Consider the following 19,808-nt stretch of genomic DNA (forward strand, 5'->3'; position numbering starts at 1 on the left):
CAGCCTAAAGGGGGCACTGTTCATCAGCAAGCTAAATCCGGCCATACATTAATCAAATCTGGTTCCAATTTTGTTTTTATTTATTAATTTCTTTTTAAGAACATTTGTTCAAATTTCTAATCTTTAGTGGGATCCAATCGGTGTTAGTTTTCACCTGCAGCGATGAGAAAAAATTTTCTTGAACTAATTTCTGATGATAGTTTTAAATACCATTCATCAAATAATGCACTGAAATTTTTTGTGCAAATTTTTTCACGAATGTTCATACGAACGTTCATTTGGAAATGGAGATGTTCATAAACATTTATCTACAGATATATGGTCAGGAAAGCAATATCCAATGGATTTCTTTATTATAGTTAGGAGGTTTGCTGGCTTTTTTTCTGAGTGACCTAGAATATGGTATCACCATTGGCTGAGCGCCCATATTTTGGGCTGTTACGGTAGGGTTCCCAGGTGGATTAGACTGAGGTTAGTGACCTGACTTTTTTTCTTCCGTTTAATTAAACACTTCACCCCCAGAAGGATTTACCCCCTTCCCAACCAGGCCATTTTTTTGCAATACGGCACTGCATCATTTTAACTGACAATTGCGCGGTCGTGCGACGTTTTAACCAAATAAAATTGATGTCCATTTTTTCCCACAAATAGAGATTTCTTTTGGGGTATTTGATCACCTCTGCGGTTTTAATTTTTTGCACTATAAACAAAAAAAGACCGAAAATTCGGAAAAAAACACAATATTTTTAACTTTTTGCTATAATAAATATCTCACATCTTTGAAAAAAAAAAACAAGCAAACAAATTTCTTCCTCAGTTTAGGTTGATACGTATTCTTCTACATATTTTTTTGGGGGAAAAAAATCGCAATAAGTGTATATTGATTGGTTTGCGCAAAAGTTATAGCGTCTACAAAATAGGGGATAGATTTATGGCATTTTTATTATTTTTTTTATTTTTTTATTAGTAATGGCGGCGATCTGCAAATTTTTATCGGGACTGCAACATTACGGCGGACACATCGGACACTTTTGACTCTTTTTTGGGACCACTGACATTTATACAGCGATCAGAGCTAAAGATAGCCACTGATTACTGTGTAAAGGTCACTGGCAGGGAAGGGGTTAACACTAGGGGGCGATCAAGGAGTTAAATGAGTTCCCTCATTGTGTTCTAACTGTAGGGGGGATGCGACTGCCTGGGGGAGGAGACCGATCGTTGTTCCTATATACTAGGAACATATGATCTGTCTCCTCTCCCCTACCAGAGCAAGGATGTGTGTACATTTACACACATCCCCGTTCTGGCTCTGTCAGGAGGGATCGCGGGTGTCTGGCAGACACTGCGGCCGCTGGGCACGCGCATCGGCTCCTCAGTGACGTGACGTGGCGGGTGTGCCCCCCATCTTGGACAGACTCGGCTGGAGGCGATGTACATATACTCAAGACTTGATTTCAACCTCCTTCTACTATGACAGAGATGATGATCAAAGTAGTTCCCACCTCCTATTGCCTCAAAATCTGTAGCCACGCCCCCTTGATGACTCCTGGCGTCTGAAGTCACGCTTGTGTTTCCCATGTTGTCAGCGAGATTTCTCAGCATCTTTGACAGACCCGGCCGGCGGCGGTGTACCTATACTCAATACTGGATTCCCACCTCCTACTACCATTACAGAAATGATGATCAAACCAGGCTGAGATCTTGAGACAGGTGCTTTCTTTTTTTTTCATTTATATCTGTCAATTGTCTTCTTTAATATTAAAATACTTTATATACTACACTTAGATAGCGCCATCTGCTGTTTCTTATTTATGACTCTCTAACCCCAACCTGTGATTGGACAGTGAAGCAACAGTAGCAGACTGATGAGTCATCACTCCGCTCTCTCCTTCTGTCAGCATGTTCTTTGTCAGCACAGGTGCAGTTAAAAGTCTGATTGGCTTAAAGTGCCTTCCCATTCCTCTTTAGAGGTCATATAGCCATACCTGTCTTGCACATTGTAGCACAGGTGCTTGGGAAAAATCAACTGTAAACATTGCCTTGCGCACCCGGGTGTCTGACAGTGTGTGCTACATCTGGTGTCTGTCTTTGGATATAGTAGATACAGTGCCTTGAAAAAGTATTCATACCCCTTGACATTTTCCACAATTTGTCATGTTACAACCAAAAACGTAAATGTATTTTATTGGGATTTTATGTGATAGACCAACACAAAGTGGCACATAATTGTGAAGTGGAAGGAAAATGATAAATCTAGTATAACCAATTGCCTCCATAAGTCACCTAATTAGTAAATAGAGTCCACCTGTGTGTAATTTAAACTCATTATAAATACAGCTGTTCTGTGAAGCCCTCAGAGGTCTGTTAGAGAACCTTTGTGAACAAACAGCATCATGAAGGCCAAGGAACACACCAGAAAGGTCAGGGATAAAGTTGTTGAGAAGTGTAAAGCAGGGTTAGGTTTAAAAAAAAAATCCCAAGCTTTGAACATCTCACAGAGCTCTGTTCAATCCATCATTGGAAAATGGAAAGCGTATGGGCACAACTGCAAACCTACCAAGACATGGCCGTCCACCTAAACTGACCGGCCGGGCAAGGAGAACTTTGATCAGAGAAGCAGCCGAGAGGCCCATGGTAACTCTGGAGGAGCCGCAGAGATCCACAGCTCAGGGGGGAGAATCTGTCCACAGGACAACTATTAGTCGTGCTCTCCACAGATCTGCCCTTTATGGAGGAGCGGCAAGAAGAAAGCCATTGGAGAAAGAAAGTCATAAGAAGTCCGATTTGAAGTTTGTGGGAATCCATGTGGGGGACACAAAATGTAACTTTTCGGCCTAAAAGTAAAATGCTATTTGTGGTGGAAAACGAATACTGCTCATCATCCTGAACACACCATCCCCACTGTGAAACATGGTGGTGGCAGCATCATGTTGTGGGGATGCTTTTCTTCAGCAGGGACAGAGAAGCTGGTCAGAGTTGATAGGAAGATGGACGGAGCCAAATACAGGGCAATCTTCGAAGAAAACCTGTTTGGGTCTACAAAAGTCTTGAGACCGGGGCGGAGGTTCACTTTCCAGCAGGACAACAACCCGAAACATACAGCCAGAGCTACAATGGAATGGTTTAGACCAAAGCATATTCATGTTATAGAATGGGCCAGTCACAGTCCAGACCTAAATCTAATTGAGAATCTGTGGCAAGACTTGAAAATTACTCTTCACCCAATCTGACAGAGCTTGAGCTATTTTACAAAGAAGAATGGGCAAAAATGTCACTCTTTAGATGTGAAAAGCTGGTAGAGACATCCCCAAAAAGACTTACAGCTGTAATTGCAGTGAAGGGCAGTTCTTCAAAGTATTGACTCGGGGGGCGCTATACAAATGCACCCCCCACACTTTTCACATATAACATTTTGAAAACCATTTATTATTTTCCTTCCACTTCACAATTATGTGCCACTTTGTGTTGGTCTATCACATAAAATCCCAATAAAATACATTTAGGTTTTTAGTTATAACATGACAAAATGTGGAAAATTTCAAGGGGTATGAATACTTTTTCAAAGCACTGTAGGAGGGGCTGGAGGGGGAATCTATACAGGGCTGTTATTATAAAAGTAGACCTCTAAAGTCTCCTTTGGTGCCGAATGCTACACCAACCAGTCTTAAACCGCTAAAGTCGGTGGCACCATGATGTTGGCGAGTCCTCATCTTGGCTCTCAAGACTTTTGTAGACCCAAACAGGTTTTCTTCAAAGATTGCCCTGTATTTAGCTAATGACTAAATGAAACGCGAATGCTGTTGTATATCAGATAGAAAAGGATACACAATTAGACAGCCCAGCATAAGAATGATTAACTGCCAGCTTGGCCCCACATTTTCAGTAAATGTATAAGAGCATAGCTGGAATTTCATGATATCACTGAAGCTCTGATTTGACCGATATTCCCAAAGTATCTTCCTTTGCTGCTTGCTGACTCATTTCTTTTGCACGGTGGCTCACGTCATGTGTGGTTGGGCTAGAGTAGGAAGGACAGACACACACAACAGAAGAGAGTCAAATACTACAATGTGTTTACCTAATGCAGAATGAGTTTACAGTATGAGGGCTGTACCAAAATGAATGTAAAAGTGGGCATAACTTTTTATTCATTTACATAGGTCATTCAAATTTTACACGTTAGTGGAGAAGATTGTAAATATATTAGTGCGCTTGCAACAAGTATTGTCCATTAAAAAAATGTTGTTTACACTAGCATCCAAATTTTCAGGACAAACTCATGGTGTGTCCTCTTTAAAGTCTAAGCCCTTGTACACACGGTCGGACATTCCGACAACCAAATCTGTTGGATTTTGTCCGACGGATTTTGTCCGAAAACTGTTGCATACACACGGTCGGACAAAGTTGTCAGAAAATCAGATCGTACTTAACGTGATGACGTTATTTCGTTAGGACGGGACTATGTTCAGGCTGGTAGCCAATAGCTTTGGTCTAGGAATTTGATCTGAGCATGCGTGGCACTTTGTCCGATCGGAATTCTCTACACATGATCGGATAAAGTCCGATCGGATCATGTTGTCGGAAAATTTTATAGCCCAGCTTGAAAACTTGGTCCGTCGGATACTCCGACGGAAACAGTCCGATGGAGCCCACACACTGTCGGATTATCGGACAGCACGGTCCTATCGGACATTGTCCATCGGAATGTCCGTCCGTGTGTACAAGTAGAACTGCTTGGACCTTGAGAAAGGAGGCACACCCCAAAAGCTTTCCCTGAACATTTGGATGTTAGTACATGTTGGTAGAGTAATACTTCCTCTAAAGCAGGGGTTTCCAAACTCTCTAAACAAAGGACCAGTTTATTATTCTTCAGACTTTAGGGGGGCCATATTGTGGCCAGCGAGATTGGAAATATTCCTGACATCAGCAGGAGTAAACATCGTCACATTTGGTGTCGGTGGGAGGAAGAGTGCTCCATTGTGGGTATCATAGGGAGGGATAGTGCCCCGTTATTGGCGTCAGTGGGAGAAATGGTGCCCTATTATTGGTGTCAATGGGAGAAATGGTCCCCCACTGTTGGTGTCAGTTGGCAGAATTGTGTCTTGTATTATAGGGAGGAATAGGGACCCAAGAGCCTGATAATACAAGCAAAGGGCCACATCCAGCCACAGTTTGGAGACCACTGCCCTACAGTAACTCTTCTTCTTTTTCATTGCAGGTAAATAACAGATTCCAAGCAGAAGTAACGTGCTGTCATTGAGTTCTTGATGAAGACTTTCCAACATCCACATATTGACAAGAGCAATGTCTTTACTCTTTACTCTCATTACTCTTCTCACCATTTAAGGGTTACCTGGCCTGAGGCTCACCTCTGTCTTGGTACTCACATTCTCCTGACCTGAGGCCCACCTCTGAAAAATAAAGGAATGTCCACAAAGTAGCCGTTTAACAATTTAACTGAAGCGACAACATTATCTCCATAATTTGAGTCCAGTGGTACAGTACTCTACAGTGTAGTACCACTTTAACACAGAATGTCCATCCATCTCTTCCACACTCCTCTCCTCAATCTAGGTCTCCCAACAGTAGATTCTTCTCCAGAGTCTTCTATGGCCCACCCTGAAGGTTGCTTCTCTTGAAAACTACAGACTTACAACTTTATTAACTTACATGGGTCTTTTAAATTTCACTTGTTAGTAGAGTAACTCTTCCTCTATAGTAACTCTTTTTCTTCTTTTTTAGTGTAGGTACATAATGGATTCTAAGCAGAAGTAACATGCCATCATTGAGTTCTTGATGAAGGTTGTCCAACATCCACAGAAGGCTACAGGCAGAAGGCTGGAATGCTCTACCAATCAACATCCGCCTGGAAGAAAATCACCTGGCTTTTAGGAAAAAACTCAAGACCTTCCTCTTTTAGCAGATGATCAAAGCTCGCCACAGCGCCTAGAGGCGATTCAGTTCGCATTGTGCGCTATACAAGTATTTCATTCATTCAATGTTTACAGATATGTCATCCTGACAACTACATTGTCTTGTCATTGGTTACTCTTGTCACCAAGTAAGGGTTACCTGGCCTGAGGCCCAACTCCACCTTGGTATTCACATTCTCCTGACCTGAGGCCCACTTCCAAAAAATAAAGGAATGTCCACACAGCAGTCTTTTAACAATTTTACTGAAGCGACAACATGGCAGATTTTCTAACATAGGACTCAAAATAATTGCTTAGGGCTGTTTCACATGGGATGCCAGGGGGCAATGAAAAAAGGTGGCTGAGCCGTGGTTTTACTGACCAGGGTACACCCCTGCCTCTTCCCATGCTAGACTGAGAAAGGAGAAAAAAAGATTCCTCCCAACTTAATCCTGGCCAAAGGATATTTTACGAAAAATAGGACCAAACCCAAAAGTTTCAAGTACTGACTCTAGGTAATTTTTTCATATTATGACATGTTTGCACAGTTTTTATTTCACTTTATGAATTATTATATGTATGAATTTTTTGCACTATTTGCACTTTATTTACAGTCACATATTTATTTCCTCTGCACGGAGTTGTGAAAATAATGTAGCGGGTGACATTTTGGACAAAATGTCATTCATGTGTAAATGTAGTTTTTGCCTCAGAACAATAGGGGTTCTGAGGATTAATTATGTAGGTTAACCTTGACATCAGTTTGGCTAGGCTGTATTAGAAGTTCTGTATGTGTACGGTGAAGTGCACATGACAAGCCAGAACCAGGCCTGGTTCGACGTTTTGGGTATCAGCCTTCTTGGAACCAATCAGTGGGTGTGCCGGGCCCCGCTGAGGAGTCTGGGAAGGGGTATTTAAGATGTGGAGGTCACGTGTTAAGGAGAGGAGTTTGTGAAGCCCGTGTGGTCTGTTCTGGTTCCAGGACCAGGGGAGCCCCGCGAGGGGTCCCGGTCAAGGGGTGTTCGACATCCCGCAACATGCTTCTGTTGGTTACCCCCAATAGACCCGTCTGGTCTGGGGTAGGGATAGGTCTGTTCCCGAGTCTTGGAACTGGCTGGTCCGAGGCGCAGTAATTGAGGGAGGATTCAAGGTGTCCAGATGTGCTCTCGGCTTGGAGGGGCACCACAGCTCGTGAAAGTGACCGGTGGAGGACTCTTCGGAGGAGGGCCAACAAGAGGCATCCTGAGAAGTGCCTGGTTACTGAGTTGGGAAGGACATTGACGAGTCCACACTTTTTCTAGTACCATCAAGGAGACAGAGAAAGTTCCAGGTACTGAAGAAAAAGTTCCTGTTCACTTTCAGTTATAACTTGTACATGTTCAGAGGATTTGACAAGTTCCGAATCAATGTGCTGATTGCCATGGTCTCTGGCTAGAGATCTGCCCAGCTGCGAGTGGCTATTCTCTGGGTGGTATTAGAGACTTTGCTATGTCTGCAGTTCAAGGTGCCTGAGCTCTTCACCCTTGCCCTCTGTTCCTATATGAGACTGTGTTATTGGATGTTACCCCTGCAAAATAAAACCTTTCAAAAGGACTTTATTGGTGTCAGCGTCCAAGTTGTTGGGTATCAACCTGGGAACCACTAGACGTGGAAGAACAAGCCAAGCGGAGGTAACCGTTTTTTTTTTAAACGCCCCTGTCCCCAGTAGCTTGCGTTCATAAGGGAACACTCACGTAAGTCCCGACCCACATATGTAAACGCCATTCAAACCACACATGTGAGGTATTGCCACCTGCGTTAGAGCGTGTGCAACAATTCTAGCACTATCCCTCCTCTTTAACCCTAAACTGGTAACCTGTAAAAATTTTCAAAGCATCACCTATGAAGATTTTTAACTACCAAAGTTTGGCGCCATTCCATGAGTGTGCTCAATTTTAAAGTGTGACATGCTAGGTATCTATTTACTCGGCGTAACATCATCTTTGACATTATACAAAAAAATTGGGCTAACTTTACATTTTTTTATTAATTTTCCCCAAAAAATTGCACAAATATCATGCAAGATAAAAAGTTGCAATGACCGCCATTTTATTCCCTAGGGTGTCTGCTAAAAAAACATATATAATGTTTAGGATTTCTGAGTAATTTTCTAGCAAAAAAATTATGATTTTTAAATGTAGGAGAGAAGTGCCAGAATAGGCTTGGTATTGAAGTGGTTTTAAAATCAAACCTTTGATCACGTGTTTTTCGGATTATGTGATTTATGTCTTGGAGTGTCCGTGTGCCCTACAGTATTTGGGCAGAACTACACACCAGTTAAGGGTTAGAATTAATGAGCATCTTGCCAATATAAAAAAAGGTTTCTTAAACCACAGTGTAGCAAGACATTTCAAACTTTTCCACAATAGTGACCTGACCCGTCTAACTTTTTATGGTATTGATAAAATATGTGTTTCCCTTTTTTTCTTCTCTTTTTTTTTCCTGATTACATATTGGATGTAGTATTTTTATCATCACCCACAGGTGATTCTTTCTTTGTAGATATATATTTGTCTGTTTATAATTCTACATTTTAATTAACCATTTTTAAAACTTCCGTTCCTTTGAAAATTTACCATTCCATTGTATATGTTGTTGCAACGTTCCACGTGTTGATTGGCTAATAGCTGGTAAGCATTGTTAACTGGCACCGTGGAGGCGCTTATGCAATTCCCTTTTAAAATGAACACGCCCAGAATTTGACATCTGACTATAAGTATTATGTTTCCATAGTGACTGGAAGAGACAACCAAAGGCATCAGATGTGACGTGGGATAGCTTGACCAGGTACCGCACCGACGTACGTTTCGTGATTACGTCTTTAGGAAGCGTACCTGGTCACGCTATCCCACGTCACATCCGGTGCCTTTGGTTGTCTCTTCAGGCTGGTGGAATGCACACCCACCACGGAGGTGGAATCGAGGCGTCTACACACAGTTCCAGCACGGAAAAGCTAGCAGCCCCAGTAATGGCTTAGACACTTGAAAATGTAAGCGACCTCTTGGCTTTTTTGTATTTTAAACCTTTTTAATAAATAGAATTATGCTATGGATCTCTATTGTTTTCTCCATATATCCCATGCTTAATCCTGGGGAGGAAGTTTCTTTTACATTTCCGGTCCATATATGCGAGCAGACATTATCGGGCCAAAGCAGAATTTGACTCTTTTTTTTTAAGTAAAGAGATCAAATCTCTCTGGTAAGCAGATTTTATACTCAGCACACGTTGGGTGTCGTCTATTGCTTTTTGGTGAAGGATTTTTCACAACTTCTTTGGAAGATTGTCCACAAAGAAGGATTTGTTGTTTACCTAGACTACTGTCAACTCTTTGTTTGGGACTTTATATACTTACTTTTGCACCTATTATGATTGATTGATTTTGTCATGTCATCAAGTCTTTTTAATTGATTTTTGCACTATTTATTTACGTATGATTATTTATCACCATTTTTTTGTGGTTTGATTAATCATTATTTCGCAGCGCCCTCTATACACTTTACAATAGTTGGCCATACTGTCCAGACAGACTTGGTCAATGAAGGAATGTCAATGGAGGCATTTGAAACAGAAATTGCCCCAATGTGGACAACACTGATTCCCCTTGATGACGATGCTTCTGCTGGATTGAGGTAGGCTACAGGGTCTGCATTTGGCCATGTCATGTGATAGGGGACTACCAATCAGACCTACTGGACAGCATTATAAATATTTTGGCAGCTAGAACAGTTCACGTATATGTATTTGAACCGGGCAATGTCTTTCTGGAGTTCAGCGCGACGGCAAAGATTTATGGTGGTAACAAGATCCACGATTGGGTCCAACTTGAGTGAATTATAGACCTTCCCATTAGGTATGAAATAGAGGTTAAGTCAATTTACTTCTTAAGTGCTTGACATGGAGCAGAGTTCTATTGATTTTACTTTCTTTTTCATCAGTCTGATATGTTTGTATTAATGATATGGGATTATGTAGCAATATACTGCTGTCTCTTTCCATAGACTGTTGGTTAATTAAGCCATCAAGGATTAACATTAATACAGTGTTAACCAAATCATAGTAGTAGTAAAAGGACCCTGACTAGGTTTTAGCTTTCATTAATGTGACTCGTAGTATGTTGCTTTGTCTTACTTTATGTCTGTACTGGGGAAGTCATTTTTTATTTAATTTTTTAATCAGGCCATGGCTGTACATGCATGTTTCAGAAGTCCTTCTTATCGAACATGTGATTAGAACAAGGGTCTCCAAACTTTTTGAAACAATGGTCCAGTTACTGCTCTTCAAACTTTAGGGGGGCTGGACCATGGCCAGTGGGAGTAGAATATGCCCAGGCATTGGTGGGCATAAAATATGCCAAAAGGCCTGGTGGTCAGTGGGAGTAAAAATAAACGCATCATTGGTTTTAGTGGCATGAATAGTGCCCCACAATTGGTGTCAGTGGCAGAAATAGTGCCCTGTAATTGGTGTCAGTGGGAGAATGAGTTCCCAACTCTGGTGTCAGTGGGAAGAATAGTACCCGATTTCCACACCTCAGATGACGTCTATTCAGATGAAACGCGTCGGATCAAGTGCTGCCATCACTACTGCGCCATTTTATGTTCAATAAGTGAGTGTTCAATTTTATTACTTTTTAAAAAAAATATATATTTCTCCTCACACTATGTGGAACTTTGTTTTATTTCTTGGTTTCCAGGTGTGGATATGAGAAACCTCCTTGGTCATCTCTTCGTCTGAAATCTAATTGCCCATTTGTGAGAATAACTTGCTGACCAGTTGCTGTTGCTGAATTCAAATGTGATCGTGGCTATCCGGATTGCTGAAAGGTTCATGTCGCATATAGTGTTCATCACTAGGGATGGGCCAAACACCCCCCCCCCCCATTCGGTTCGCATCCAGAACATGCGAACGGGCAAAAACTTTGTTTGAACACGCGAACACCGTTCAAGTCTATGGGACACGAACATGAAAAAAAAAAAGTGGTAATTTTAAAGGCTTTTATGCAAGTTATTGTCATAAAAAGTGTTTGGGGACCCGGGTCCTGCCCCAGGGGACATGTATCAATAAAAAAAGTTTTAAAAACTTCAGTTCTTCCGGGAGCAGTGATTTTAATAATACTTAAAGTGAAACAATAAAAGTGTAATATTCCTTTAAATTTTGTACCTGGGGGTGTCCATAGTATGCATGTAAAGTGGCGCATGTTTCCCGTGTTTAGAACAGTCCGAGTGCAAAATTACATTTCTAAAGGGAAAAAAGTAATTTAAAAGTACTATCGCTAGCGCCGGCTGTAATGAATTGTTGGTCTGGCAATCAAGTTCATTGATAAAAATGGCATGGAATTTCCCAACAGGGGAACCCCGTACCAAAAAAAAAAAAAAATGGCATGGAGTCCCCCCAAAAATCCATACCAGACCCTTATCCGAGCATGCAACCTGGCAGGCCACAGGAAAAGAGGGGGATGAGAGAACCGTACAAGGCCACATGCCCTCAACATTGGGAGGCTACTTTGGGGTAGCCACCCCTCCAAAGCACCTTGTCCCCATGTGTCATCCCCACAACCCTTGCCCGGTGGTTGTGGGGGTCTGCGGGCGGGGGGCTTATTGGAATCTGGAAGCCCCCTTTAACAAGGGGACCCAGATCCCCCCCCATGTGAATTGGTAATGAGGTACAAATGTAACCCTACCATTTCACAAAAAAAGTGTAAAAATTTTTTAAAAAGACAAGAGACATTTTTGACAATTCCTTTATTAATTTCTTCTTCTTTCCCCGCTTCTTCTTCCATCTTCTTTCTTCTGGTCTTCCTTCGGGTGTTCTTCTTACTCCATCGACTTCTTCCCTCGCTTCCTCCGGTCTTCTCATACGGCATCTTCCTCCGGATTTTTCTCCGTTTTGTCCTCCACACGATCCGCCTCAGTGGGAGTCTTCCGCTGTGTGACACTTCTGTTGAGGTGACAGATCTTATATAACGGATGGCGGGGCCACCCGGCATGTGGCCTGGTACGGTTCAGGAGGGGGAGCACTCTCTCATCCCCCCTCTTTTCCTGTCTGCCAGGTTGCGTGCTGGTCTGGCATGGATTTTTAGGGGGACCCCACGCCATTTTTTTTAAATTGTGGCGCAGGGTTCCCCTTAAAATCCATACCAGACCTAAAGGGTCTGGTATGGATTTTGAGGGGGACCCCCATGCCATTTTTTTTTACATTTTGGCACGGGGTTCCTCTTAATATCCATACCAGACCTGAAGGGCCTGGTATGGAATTTAGGGGGGCCCCCACGCATTTTTTTTTTATTTTGGTTCGGGGTTCCCCTGTGGGGAAATTCCATGCCGTTTTTATCAATGAACTTTTATGTGTATTGTCGGACCGACAATTCATTACAGCCGGCGCTAGCGATAGTACTTTTAAATGACTTTTTTTCCTTTATAAATGTAATTTTGCACTAGGACTGTTCTAAACACAGGAAACGTGCACCACTTTACATGCATACTATAGACACCCCCCAGGTACGAAATTTAAAGGAATGTTACACTTTTATTGTTTCGCTTTAAGCATTATTAAAATAACTGCTCCCGAAAAAACAGCCATTTTTAAAACTTTTATTTGCATTGATGCATGTCCCCAAACACTTTTTATGTGAATAACTTGCATATAAGCCTTTAAAATTAGCACTTTTGATTTCTCCCATAGACTTTTAAAGGGTGTTCCGCGGCTTTCGAATTTGCCACGAACACCCCAAAATTTTCGCTATTCGGCGAACGGTCGAACAGCCAATGTTCGAATCGAACTCATGTTTAACCTGAACATAAAGCCCATCCCTATTCATCACTACAAGCCTGGTTGACTTGTGGTATATGCCTCTCTAAGTCCACCAGTTCAGTTAAACCTTTACATACATAATTGGTGGCGGTTCCCTCACAAGATTCCTGTTTACTTCTTCCTTTTTTCAACATGTCTACTTTGAGGACTTTCTAGAAATCATTGAAAAAATTTCTAAACTGTTGCTCCATTTTTTGATGCCAATCAAATATTCACCTGGTGGACTTTATATTTCTTTTCATTTTTTGTCACACTTAGTAATTGTAAGCACTGCATTTTTCTATATTTTAGTGGTAAGAATAGTACCCCATTGTTGGTGTCAGCGGGAGGAAAAGTGCCCCACTTTGGAGCAAGCCCCTAGCAATGAACAGCTTTTGTTTGGTCCCCCTTCATATATTAAATATACAATTGAAAGCACATCATTATATCTGTTTGATAAGTTAAAAAAAAATGCTTGCTGATCCTGCCATAAATCTTGTGAGTTGAAACCTTCCTGCTCTCTCTACCTGTGCTGCAACCTTATCAATTGTTCCAAGTTACCACTGTCGACTACAGGGCGCCTCCCCATGGTATAAAGGTAAAGAGAAGAGGTTGGTGTTCCTATGTGTTTCAAATGCTTCAACCAGAGGATCTCCATGCCATAATTCCCATTTCTGGTCTTGTATGCCCCAGGAGTTTTGGCAGATCTCACCAACCTTTGGGTTATTTAGCTCCCCCTTCATGAAGAGCAATGCTACAATTATGAGCTTCTAACTGATACTATAGTATCAGTTTGGTGAATGCCCTTTTCTGTTTCATTTTGATTGTGCCTGTGTACAAAGCCAGCTCCATAGAGTTGTGTATGTCCAATCTTGTGGTATCAGTTTGGTGAAAACCCATTTCTGTTCCAGTATGACTGTGCCCCTTTGTACAAAGCTACAAAGCCAGCTACAAAAAGACATGGTTTGATGAGTTTTATGTGGAAGAAATTGGGTGGCCTACATAGAGCCCTGACCTCAACCCTACAGAACAAATTTGGGATGAGTTGCAACACCAATTGGAAGCCAAGTCTTCTCATCCAACACAAGTACCTGACCTCATAAATGGTGCCTAACTCCATAAAGACGTGGTTGGACCAGTTTGGTGTGGAGGAACTCAAGTGGCCTGTACAGAGCCCTGACCTCAACACTACTAAACATCTTTGGGATGGATTGGAACACCAATTGTGAGCCAGGTCTTCTTATCCAACATCGGTACTTGACCTCACAAATGATGGCCAGCTCCATAAAGACATGGTTTGGCCATTTTGGTGTTGAGGAACCTGAATGGCCTACACAGAGCCCTGATCTCAACCCTACTGAATTGGAACACCAGCTCCATAGAGATGTTTATGTCCAATCTTGTGGTATCAGTTTGGTGAAGACCCATTTCTGTTCCAGTATGACTGTGCCCCTGTGTACAAAGCTACAAAGCCAGCTCCAAAAAGACATGGTTTGATGAGTTTTATGTGGAAGAACTTGGGTGGCCTACATAGAGCCCTGACCTCAACCCTACAGAACAAATTTGGGATGAGTTGGAACACCAATTTTAAGCCAGGTTTTCTCATTCAATATTTTGGGTGAATGGGCACAAAATACTCCAGACACACTCCAAAATCTTGTGGTAAATATTTCACAGAAGCTTGAAGGATGGTATAGCGGCAAAGGAAGGCCAACTCCATATTAATGACCATGGCTTTGTTCAAATTGCGGGGCTGCTGCGGCACACATGCGCCAGGTGGTGAAGTGCCACAGGTGCTTTAGTCCCACATATAGAGGGCTGGAGGGGTAGTCCTCCCCAGACGAACCCACAAACACCCACTGACTGTCCCGGATCCTCCTGGAGCACATCTTTCTTAGAGGATTTAGCATGGAGGTCTGCTTTTAATGCAGATACCCCCTCACTTTGAACATGAATTAAAAATACATTAATATTTGTATAGACTTATGGTGGATTTTCTAGACATATTACATTATATACAGAATGGGGACCACTAAGGGGGACCCTAGCTGCATGTAGCAATGTAGCAACCCTATTTATTGATTCAAATACATTACTTACAGTAATACTTAAACAATTTATTTCAATTGCTATTTGTTACCATACCTAACCTGGGGAGTAGGGGTGCAGTTGGGTATAATAAAACTCCAACAGTATATTAACATACTTAAGTACAAGGTCTCAATTCTTTGGGTGGACAGTCATGTAAGGTTCCTCAATTTGGCAAACTCTTGACAGTTTTAAAAATCTCTCTATTTATTGTTGCAGATACATAACCTCCCTATTTACCCCTAGTACACCACCAGGACCTTTACCATCATTTGAACCTATGGTGACCTCTAAACTTCTTGATCACACAATTTTAGCCTTGGGTCTTTTCTTTCCCAGAAGATATAATCGAGAGTCGTAATGCTTTACAATTTTATGTTTATGTGATTGCTATATACTGTATATACAACACGTTTGTACTGTAACTGTGGCTTTAAAACATCCCTTTGAAAAAAGCATGACAAGACCTCTTAACCACTTCAATACCGGGCTATAGTCATATGATGTCCGCAGATGGGATCTCCCATCCTGGCCGGGCATCATATGACGTCCTCGGTATCTCGCCACTCCTGCGGGCCCCCGGGGGCCCGCAGAGGGGTGATCGTGGATAAGTTATAAGTTGTATCCAATCACAGCCGGTCAAATGTATTGCCCACGTGCACGGCGCTTGTGCACGCCCCTAGGGCGCGCACAGAATGACGATCGGGGACGCGGCTTATCACTCTGACACAGCCCAACCCCAATCGCAGTACAGAGCCAATTAAATTGGCTCTTTACCACATGACTGGCTGTGTCCAATCACAGCCAGTCACAGAATGTAAACAAACCTTGGTAACGAGATGTTACCGGGTTCTCCTCCTCACACACCGATCATGTGTGAGAAGGAGATTGCAGTAACATATCGTTACCGCTTACAGTACACACCAAAACACACTAATTGCCCCCCCTAATAAACAGTACCTGTCACCACGCATCAAAGTACCTGCCACCAGGCCATCAGAATACCCGAGTACCTGTCACCAGGCCATCAGAGTACCCGAGTACCTGTCACCAGCTCAACAGAGTACCCGAGTACCCATCTGCAGCCCATGCCTCATAGAATATATACGTTGGGGTGTTTTCTTTCCAAAATGGGGTCATTTTGTGGGTAATTCCATTGTCCTGGTGCACCAGGACCTTCAATAGTATGATAGGTAGGAATGAAATAAGATGTGTCATTTATGCTCCTAGAACGCCTGAAGGTACTACTTCAATGTTGGGCCTCTCTATGTGGTCTGTGTAAAAGTCTCACACATGTGGTATCACCATACTCAGGACGAGTAGCAGAATGTGTTTTGGGGTGTAATTGTTGCTATATACACGCTATGTTGACAACTTTGTGTAAATAAAAAAAGATTTTCATTTTCTTTCCACGTTTTCGGAAGACTTGTGTAAAAAAAGGAACCGTTCAAAAGACTCGTTATGCCTCATAGAATAGATTTTGGGGTGTTTACTTTCCAAAATGGGGTCATTTTGTTCGTAATTCCATTGCCCTGGGGCTCCAGGGCCTTCAAAATTGTAATAGGTCATTAGGAAATTAGAGGTGTAATTTATGCTCCTAGAACAGTGGTCATCAACCCAGTCCTCAGGGCCCACTAACAGGCCAGGTTTGCAAGATAACTGAAATACATCACAGGTGATATAATTTGCTGCTCAGTGATTGCCGTATTCCAGTCTGCATCTCCCCCAAGGTAATACATAAAATCTGGCCTGTTAGAGGGCCCTGAGGACAGGGTTGATGACCACTGTCCTAGAACACCTGATGGTGCTCCCTGCATGTTGGACCTCTCTGTGTGTCCAGGCTGTATAAAAGTCACCAAGATGTGATATCACCATACTTGTATTTTGGGGGTGTAATTGGAAGTATGCATATGCTGTGTGTGAGAAATAACTTGTTATTATGACAATTTAGTGAAAAAAAAATGAAAATAAAAATTCTTAATTTTCCAAAGAATTGTGGGAAAAAATTAAAACTTCAAAAAACTTACCATGCCTCTTGCTAAATACCTTGGACTGTCTACTTTTCAAAAAAGGGGTAATTTGGGGGGTATTTGTACTTTCCTGACATTTCAGGGCCGCAAGAAATTAGATAGGCTGTCAGTGCATCAGGTGTGATCAGGTGTGATCAATTTTCAATGATTTGGACCATAGCTTGTAGACTGTTTCACAGCAACTAATTAATATCCACTAATTTGGGTTATTTTTATCAAAGAGATGTAGCCGTATACATTTTGGGCCAAATTTATAAACAAAAATGACTTATTTGCAAAATTTTATCATAGAAACTAAAAAAAAGTGTTTTTACTTAGAATTACTTAGAACCCCCAAACATTATATATATATTTTTTCTAACACCCTAGAGAATAAAATGGCAGTCGTTGTTATTTTTTGTCACACCGTATTTGCGCAGCGGTCTTACAAGCACACTTTTTTTGGAAAAAATTCAAATTTTTTTAGTAAAAAATAAGACAACAGTAAAGTTAGTCCAATTTTTTTTATATTCTGAAAGATAATGTTACGCTAAGTAAATTGATACCCAGCATGTTATGCTTCAAAGTTGCGCCTGCTGGTGAAATGGCGGCAAACTTTTACCCTTACAAAATCTCCATAGGCAATGTTTAAAAAATTCTACAGCATGTTTTGAGTTACAGAGGAGTTCTAGGGCTAGAATTATTGCTCTCCCTCTAACGATCGTGGCGATACCTCACATGTGTGATTTGAACACCGTTTTCATATGTGGGCGCTGTTCACATATGCGTTCCCTTCTGCACGAGAGCTCGTCGGGACGGGGCGTGATTACATTTTTTTAAAAAAAAATTATTATTTATTTTACCTTTTATTTAATATTTATTATGCTCTGCACTGGGGAAGAGGGGGGGGGGCTCTGTTTTTGGGGAAAGGCTAGGGGTGGGAGGAGCTCTGTACTGGGGGGTGAGAAGAAGGGTGAACTTTGTGTCCTAGGGAGCCACAATTTCCCATCTTATCCCACTGGCTTCTGCAGTCCTTGAGGTGTACCCTAACCTTGACGGGGTGATGGAAAATAGGACTTTTTTGATATAATGGATATATAGAACCCCCAAAACGTGGTAAAAATCCATGTGCTTTCTATCAGCACCTCTTCTCCAGTTTAAAACACTGCATAAAAGAGGAAATTTACTGCACCAGTAGTTGCTTGTGCTGTTGCATTAAATTGAAGCCGGAGAAGAGCTTCTTGGAAGGATTACTGTACCATGGGACATCTTGGCACTGTACTATGGAACATGTCAGTTCCACCACAAGGCCCTCACGTCCGTCTTATAGACGAGCTGCTTAAATGAAGGATGAGGGGGGCCGAGGAAGTCTTAGCCTATTAGCCCAGGACAAGGTGAGTCTGAGCAGTTGGCCTTGATAACGTAACTTATCAGGGAATTGTTTCATTATAAACCTTTTAAGAAGGAGAGAGACAGAGAAAGACCTGGGCATGTTTTCTGGAGAACAGAACCTCCAGGGATGGCGAGATGGCTCAGATATGTAAGAATTGGCCAGAAGCCATATCTTACGTTCTATCTGATGTTCCTGCAGAGAATGAGCACACTCGACTTAACGGTATCTGTCTCAGGTATGGATGAGTCAGTTAAATTTTTGATAAATAGAACCACAATTATGCTTAATATTATGTAGTATGGAAGGTTTGCTTTTGTTGTTACGCTGCAGAGGTGGGCTTCCTTTATGGACATCTTGGTCTATAAGGACAATCTTGTGGTATCAGTTTGGTGAAGATTTCTGTTCCAGTATGACTGTCCCCCTGTGTACAATGTCAGCTCCTTAAAAACATGGTTTTATGACTTTGGTGTGGAGGAACTTGGGTGCCCTACACAAAGCCCCAACCTCAACCCTACTGAACAACTTTGGGATGAGTTGGAACACCAATTGTGAGCCAGGTCTTCTACTTCAACATGGGTTCCTGACTTCACAAATGGGGGCCAGATCCATAAAGACATGGGTTGGCCAGTTTGTTGTTGAGGAACTTGAGTGCCCTGCACAGAGCCCTGACCTCTACCATACTGAACAACTTTGAAATTATTTGGTAAACCAATTGTGATCCAGGTCTTTGTCATGGTTATGCAGTGATCTTCCTGTTTGCTTACCTCCCCTCATGTGTTCAGGCTAAGAGGCCAGCCACTTCCACCTGGTGGTTTTTATAACCTCTCCTCTAAGCATGGCTCCACCCCAGGCCCTATCAGGGAACCTTATATTAACCGGTGCACTGCAAGCCAACAGTGCTGATCAACCATTGTGTATTCCTTTGTGTGTTTAGCTTCCTGTTACCTGCCGTGTGCTCTTCTGTTGTTCCGTTACCGACTTTGGCGTGTCTTTGACTATCCCTGTTTGCCTGTGATCCTGACCTTTTGGCGTGTCCCTGACTATTCCTGTCGGCTTGTGGCTCCGACCTTGGCTTTGTCCCTCACCATCCCTATCCTCCAGTTGCCTGCTGGGGGACCCTGGGGGTCGCGACTTGGAGCCAGTTGCAGCCAAGTCCATCCTCACCACTCGAGGCGCTGGTGAACACCTGCTGGCTCTTAGACTCCGTGCCCCAGGGAATCTTACGCTCTAACCCCAGAGGGACCTGTCTCCCGTCCGCAGCAGTCAGACGTAGGGTCCACAACCTTGTGGTGCACTCCTGATCCCTACGGTGTGCATCTGTCACCTCGCCTCAAGGTGACCTGACAGTCTTCTTCTTATCCAACAATGGTACTTGACCTCATAAAAAAAGGAGTGAGCAAGTTGGATTCACTCAGAGCTGTTTTAAAGACTTTATTTTATATTTGTTAAACATATAGGGTTCTTCTTTAAGGTTTCTGTCCTTCTGCTGCAATCCAGTGACAAAAACTGAGATAACACTATTCCTAGGCACATAGCCAACTGTGACCTTGAGCATCTGCTAAGACATAGAATTGTATTGTA

Source organism: Lithobates pipiens, unplaced genomic scaffold (assembly GCF_037356315.1).
Source record: "Lithobates pipiens isolate NorthernLeopardFrog02 unplaced genomic scaffold, aLitPip1_a1.2 Scaffold_62, whole genome shotgun sequence".
NCBI lineage: Eukaryota > Metazoa > Chordata > Amphibia > Anura > Ranidae > Lithobates > Lithobates pipiens.